The following is a 7,146-nucleotide window of genomic DNA, read 5'->3' as shown; positions in this document are numbered from 1 at the left end:
TCGCTGATTTAGCTTGATCTCAAGTTATTAACTTTCTGCGTGACCCCAAGAGCGGGTGAGGGTGGAGTCCCACGCTTCCATAGTATACATATTCATATGAAATAAAAAAGTAGCGCCATCTGTTGAACATTACTCCACAGATGGCAAAGCATGGGACCGCTTCCATAATATTCATATGAAATAATAAAAAGCGCTATCTGTTGAACATTACGCCACAGACGGCGAAGCGTGGGACTGTAAACACAAACGCTCTGGGGGTCACGCAGAAAGTTAATAACTTGAGACCAATCTAAATCTGCGAGAGTTAAGAAATTATGAAATAAAACTGCAGCGCCATCTGTTGAACAGATGGTGTAATGTTCAACAGATGGCGCTACAGTTTTATTTCAATTTTCTTTTAACTCTCGCAGTTTCATCTTTGTCTCAAGTAATTAACTTTCTGCGTGATTATAAGGGTGGTTGAGGGTGGGGACCCACGCTTCCATCCTCAGTACCTCCTGCACTACCCTATAAAATGAATTCTTCAGAGCAGCTGTTTGCACAGCCCAATGAGATACTTAGATGCTATATTTTAACTACACTTCGTGGCTTTCCATGAGGTTTAAGTCCACAGATGGCGCTACAGTTTTAAATAGTTTCTTGTTAACGCTCACTGAATTAGCTTCGTCTCAAGTGAATAAATTCAAGTCACCCCTAACGGCGGGTGGATGGGGGCGGAGGTGGGGAATTTTTTTTTCAATGCAAGCTTTTACCCGCTTAGGAGAGTGTTTTAATGAGCGGCCGCAAAAAGCAAAAATATTCCCTCACCCCCTTCCCTCCCTCCTTCCTTACCCTACCTCTTAACTTCTTTCCATTTTCTTTTTCACAAAAATCCTACTGGTTTTGAACCAGGGACCTTCTGAACACTAGCCTGATGTCTTACCCCTAGACCGCCAGCACCACTGAAATTTATTTTCTTTAATCTTCCTCTTAAGCTACATCTGTTGTTATAATTACAGAAAAATCTTATTAACTCCATTTGTATTTTATAAAACTTTCGTTCGTTCCGAACCTCGGAACTTCGTATTACTATGCCGGTATTTTACCAGTAGGCCACCAATGCCACTGAAATTTTTGACCTTTAATCTTCCTGTTATGTTACATCTCGCTATATAATTCCATAAAAATCTAATTACAAATAACCTTGGGGTTTCGAACCATAGACCTTTCCTATACAACGCCGGTGCCTTACCTCTAGACCACCAGGACTTCTATGTTAACTTCTTCTGTGATCCTCCTCATATTTTGCCATTTGGTTTATAGCTGCAGAAAAATCGTATTTACTTATTCATTTTTCAATTTCTATTGACAAGACACCTTCACCTTCCTCATATAATATGACTTGCTTCCTACATGCACAAATTTCTTAATTTTTTTTTTCACAAAAATAGTCATGTCTTTGAATCACGTATCTCATACGCCAGTGCCTTACCAAAGGACCGCCATGGTTATGACAACCCATCGCCTTTGTCTTCCACATATCCCACCGCTTCGTTTCTACCTGTACAAAATTCCGCTTTTGCTTCGTTTCAAAGTCATTTTACGACTGACGGTTGGCCAGTCAGTTTCTCTTAATTTGAGCCCATTCAGACGCTCTTGACCAGCTCTTATTCTTGAAGTAGCTTCACTGTTTGGCCTTTAATAAGAATCCTTTCTGATGACAAGACGGGTCTATCCGTTCTCACTTGTCACACTCAATTACTTTCTGTATTTCGGCCTTCCTCCTCTAAACTGCATGTCACAAACTAGCCTACACACTGAATCTATTAATGTAATATGCAAGACATAATTATTTTGACAGTACCTTGATTAATTTGAAGAGTGTGTCTTCTTTTGTACTCCAGGATTGGATACAAGTTTTTCACTGAATGCTTAACATGACAAGTGAGCATTCGTTTTCACTGCTGAAATGGCTTGTATTGTGACCACATAAAATCGAGACTTCTCTTTAGAGAAGATGCAATTCATACGGAATAAAAACTACACTCTTTTAATGGATGCAATGCTGCCAGGCAAACATAATAAAGGTTCGTCATCCTTCTTGATACCATGCAGCACATTATTTTCTTTCAAATGCACACATATTTTAGACCATTCTTTAGAAGGGTGAATGGAACTGAATCAGTCACTTTAATTTTTCGATAGATAACCACGTAAATAAGCATATTCATCACAAAGTTTGTTGAGAGTGGCAGAAAAGTTTTACACTCTGAGGTTCCAAAAGAAGGAAGCGCAATTTTGATAAATCCCCACTTTGCTTGTTCCATGTCTCTAAATAAGATAAAGCAGTGTTATAAAATTCTTTTGATGTTCTGTTATATCTTTACATTTTCATTTCATCATCTTATACTAGATCAGTAACTTCATCACCATGAGTGGGATAATATGTTCATTGTGTCGAGTTTATAGTTTCAGCAATGGAGTTTTCACAACTAGTGCTGTCATACACTCACCATTTTATTAAACCACTTCAGTTGTTTTATGACAGAGTGAAGCCTAAGACTGAGCAAAGATTAGTATCAACTCTAATTGTTTTCAAAGAATTGTTTCAATATTTTTGGGCACTGTGGTTCTAATATAAAAAAGACTTAAATGAATTTTCAGTATTCTTTCCAATGGTAGAAGTAATAACAACCACCGTATACAGTGGAACCTCGCTTAACGAGAACCTCTCATAACGAGTAATTCGCATAACGAGCAAAACAAATCATAAAAAGATGACTCACTTAACGAGTGATGAGAGGGGAAGTCCCGGATTGTGCGCTTGCTACATTAGTCTGTGTTTAGCACTCGTTCCGCTAGCATATTAGTGTCACTTGTGATCACACATTTTTCCAAACTTGTGTTCAGACATATTATTTGTAACTTTTTTTGTGCAAAGTTTAATAACCCTTGCAAAAATGTCCCCAAAGAAAAATAAAAAAAAACAGCCGTAAGAATAAAAATAACCGTAGAAATGAAACGTAAAATCATTGAAAAGCGAGAATGAGGTGTGAGCGTGGCTGATCTAGCACACACATACAATCAGTCTACATCAACGATTTGCACAATTTGGAGTTGCATTGTGTTTCACAGCAAGAAGTTGTGGAGGCGAGTTTGTTAGAGGAGGAGGAGGAGGTAACAGCAAAGCAAAAATCTTCTGGCGNGCTTGTTAACAGATGATGGAAGGTGTACGTGTGAAATTAAATCTGGGATTGCCATGGCAAAAGCTGCATTTAGCAAGAAGAAGAATCTTTTTACCAGCAAATTGGACTTAAATTTGAGAAAGAAACTAGTGAAATACTACATTTGGAGCATGGACTTAAATTTGAGAAAGAAACTAGTGAAATACTACATTTGGAGCATTGCTTTGTATGGGGCTGAAACTTGGACACTTAGGGCAGTTGATCAGAAACACCTGGAAAGCTTCGAAATGTGGTGTTGGAGAAGGATGGAGAAGATCAGATGGACCTATTATGTGAGAAATGAAGAAGTGTTATTTAGAGTCAGTGAGCGGAGGAATATCCTACACGAAATAAGAAAATGGAAGGCTAATTGGATTGGTCATATCTTATGCAGTAACTGCCTTCTAAAAGAAGTTATCGAAGGAAAGATAGAGGGGCAGATAGAAGTGACCAGAAGACGAGGAAGAAGATGTAAGAAGATGCTGGATGACCTTGGGGACAGACCAGGATATTTTCATTTGAAGAAGAAAGCTCTAGATAGCATCAAGTGGAGGAACTGTTTTGGAAGAGACTGTGGACCTGTCATCTTGACAGATTACAGATGAATGAATGAATGGAACACATTATCGTATTTTACATTAATTTATATGGGAAAAATTGTTTCACATTACAAGTAAGATTCTGGAACGAATTATGCTCGTTAAGCGAGGTTCCACTGTATTTGCATTACTTAATTTGCTTGTGCCGATAGCAGTGGCCATGTGGTCTGAGGCATGAACTGTCTTTGCCCACTCAAACACTGGGATTATTGGTTTGAATCCCACTTGAGGCATGGATATCTGTGTATGTTTATTCTGTGTTTATGCTGCTCTATATGCAGGTAGCCACCTTCCAACAGTCTGATCTCCCATCGAAGGAGTCTTACTAACTTTGTAAAAGATTAAGAAAATGAAAAAGTGGCCAAGGCCCAACAAAGGACTGTGCAGCCATAGACAGATGGACAGTATTTACTTATACTGTTGTCCAGTAAAGTCACAGAAATCTTTCAGGGGTTCAGCACGAACCGTGTATACGTGAAAATACCCAGAGGGTTTTGTAACAAGTACTTCCATATCTACATGCATGGAATCAAAAGCTGTCTTAGTGCAGCTATGAATCACATGCACCTTACAATATAGCACATCACTATATTGACCAAGCTATCACAGTTCCCTGTTTTTCAGATTGCATTAATTTATTTAACAAATCAGGGACATAATCAGTAATGATACATAAGTCTTACCTCAAGGACTGTCCTCGAAAATCGAGGGCAAGTGGTCACTTTAATGCAAAAGTACTCTGTATGTGTATAGCATTATGAAACTGCGTTCATATACAGTACTGCATTTACTGGCAAGAATATTATTGTTTTTGTTTAGAAATAATACATTCTCATTTTTAAAAATTTACATTGTAAAATTATACTAATTTTTGCAGGTCTATGAATTCTGCCACAAAATTCTTTGTCCTGAGAGTATCAATACTGAACATATTTAATTTTTTTATCAGTAACTCCTGATGGCATGTGATTTCTAAAGGTCCTCCTAGGAATTCCACCAGTACTAGCATTTATTCACCAACTACAAATGCTCATTTCAGCTGGTCTGAGTTATGTACAGTAAGTTCATTTGTTTCCGTGTTCAGAAATTACTGACCAATGGAAATAACAATAAAAAAATCAGTCATTTCAGATATCGTGCATGCCCCCCCCCAATCTTCTTCCTAATCCAATTATTTCTGCTTAGAGTGCAAGCATTATTCCAGTATGAAGAAACAGTCCATACCAAACCATGCTCATGAACTGGTTAAAATTCTCTTTATTATGCATGACAGAGATGAGTGATGTTTACATACATGAATAGAACATAAATTTTCGGATGTCCTTTTTCATAAATCATTCATTGTAGGCAGTTTCTGCAAGCAACAGCACAGTGTAAAAGAGTTTGTTAACAGTGCATTTGTACTGTACTAGTAGTATGGGACTGGTTTTAATGCCAGTTTCATGAACCTGTTTCTGATGAAATATAGTGCAGCTTGTTATCTGCAGATCAAGGTAGAAAACATTAATAAGGAGAGAAAAGGTTGCTTGCTGATGTAAATTTCAGTCAACATACATAATATTCAGGCATTGAGCTATGATTACTTTTATTCAAATAAGACATTCATACTAAATACACACACTTAAGAGAAAGAAATTCACAATGCTCATTATAACATATGATGTGATAGAGACTCACATGTAAGAATATCTTGCATAATTCATAAACACAAAGTATATGTTGTTGCTATAAAGCTGAATCAGCACAAAATGGACTGTTACATTTACTTCCATTAACAATACCACTCTACTTCTTAATAAATTAACAACATACATACAAATATTTATCATCACAATATAAGATAAATTTAGTAACACAGTATGATAAAATTAATCCAGTATAAGTTCCACTCAATCTTAACTCATTTACCTAGAATTATCAGTATTTGGTTTTAATTGAATATCGTATTCACAATAGAGAAATTCAACTTTGATTACATCTGTATAGTTAACCTCATATTTTGCCTATAACTTGTAGTATATATGGTATATCAGAACTAACTGAGCTTCAGTCATGATGTATATAAAACTAGAATTTGAAGACAGTCTTTTTGTGTTATCTATCAAATAAACAGTTTGGAAACACCTGGATTTAAACTCATAAAAGTCTTAAAATGTCCAGTGTCATGCACCATGATGTAATGTTGACATGGCAATAGGCATGAATATGAAGTATAATATGTGTCATTCTTTTCCAGGGGAAGACATGGGCATGCCTAGCTGAGTAAAAAAGTCTGTGACCCTGTCTGAACGTACTTGTTCTGGAGCTAAGCTATCTCATTCTGTAAGCTCTATAAGAATGCTGGTATACTCATACATGATGAATGATTATTTTATACTTGACTTCTGTGCTAGTGCAATGGGATTATATCACAATAAATGGTAATTATTGTTAATTTATCATATTTCCATGTCATAAACTTGTATATGTATGGCTAATTAATCTATTCCACATATTATTTTAAATTAAAATGTACCACATCCCTGTTCTCAACAAAATATAAGTCTCTACAGTTGCCCATATTTCCCTATCACCATCCCAAAGGAAATATACAAGCTTAATAATATGGCGCTGCAGTGCTCAGTATGTAGTCAAATACTTGTTATGTTTCAACATTCTAACCTTGTCTGAGAAACAAGGGAGTAGCCTCATGGAACATCGAAACGTGTGAAGTATTTGTGANAAGATCAGATCGCTTCATATAATCAACCCTATCTTACAAATGATTACTATTTATAATAAATGTAACGCTTTTTAATTATTTTTTGTGTAGGTTATGATTTTTTTTAATTCCAACGCTGTAATTATATACTATAATTTGAACAGAAAGAGGATAAGGAATTTTTTACAACAAAAATATTTAACAAGAAGTTTCCTTAATAATGAAACTTGTTTTTGAAATTGAGTATTTCATTGGGTTGTCACAGAAGACATCCTAACAGTGATCCCATATTGTTCTTGAAAGCACACAACGAATTTAGTTACATGGCAAGAAAAATGAGAAGTTTTAATGAGATGGGTGGTTCTGATGTTGTGTTCTACTGTACCTTCTAGCCCAGTGGCTCTCTATTGTTCTTTATTATCATTGTTGTTGGTGTTGCCTTTTCTGCTGAAAGGTTAACGTAATATGAAAGATGATGTTTTATCTCTGTGAGACTGTGATGTCATGCAACTAGCACCAACTTAATATATGTACGAGTATGTAATATGAATAGGTTGGTTCTAATCTGTGAGTTGTAATTTCTTTCAATAGTCAGCCTCATGAAATCATCTTCTCTTGGCGTTCAGTAGTTTGAAGATATTTG

The 7,146-nt window shown here is 36.2% G+C and overlaps 1 long non-coding RNA gene across 3 annotated transcripts in view; it reads left to right on the top strand.

The window, feature by feature from the left end:
* The window catches only part of LOC111869319, an 18,761-nt gene extending 12,269 nt beyond the window's left edge, over positions 1 to 6,492 (top strand). For all 3 annotated transcript variants that reach the window (XR_002843649.2, XR_004513540.1, XR_004513539.1), the window contains exon 5: positions 6,039 to 6,492. This is a non-coding gene — a long non-coding RNA (uncharacterized LOC111869319). The remainder of the gene's footprint in view (positions 1 to 6,038) is intronic.
* The last annotated feature ends 654 nt before the right edge of the window (positions 6,493 to 7,146 follow it).

This window comes from Cryptotermes secundus, unplaced genomic scaffold (assembly GCF_002891405.2).
Source record: "Cryptotermes secundus unplaced genomic scaffold, Csec_1.0 scaffold325, whole genome shotgun sequence".
Classification (NCBI taxonomy): domain Eukaryota; kingdom Metazoa; phylum Arthropoda; class Insecta; order Blattodea; family Kalotermitidae; genus Cryptotermes; species Cryptotermes secundus.
Note: the sequence above shows the minus strand (reverse complement) of the source record. Positions and strands in the feature narration are given on the sequence as shown.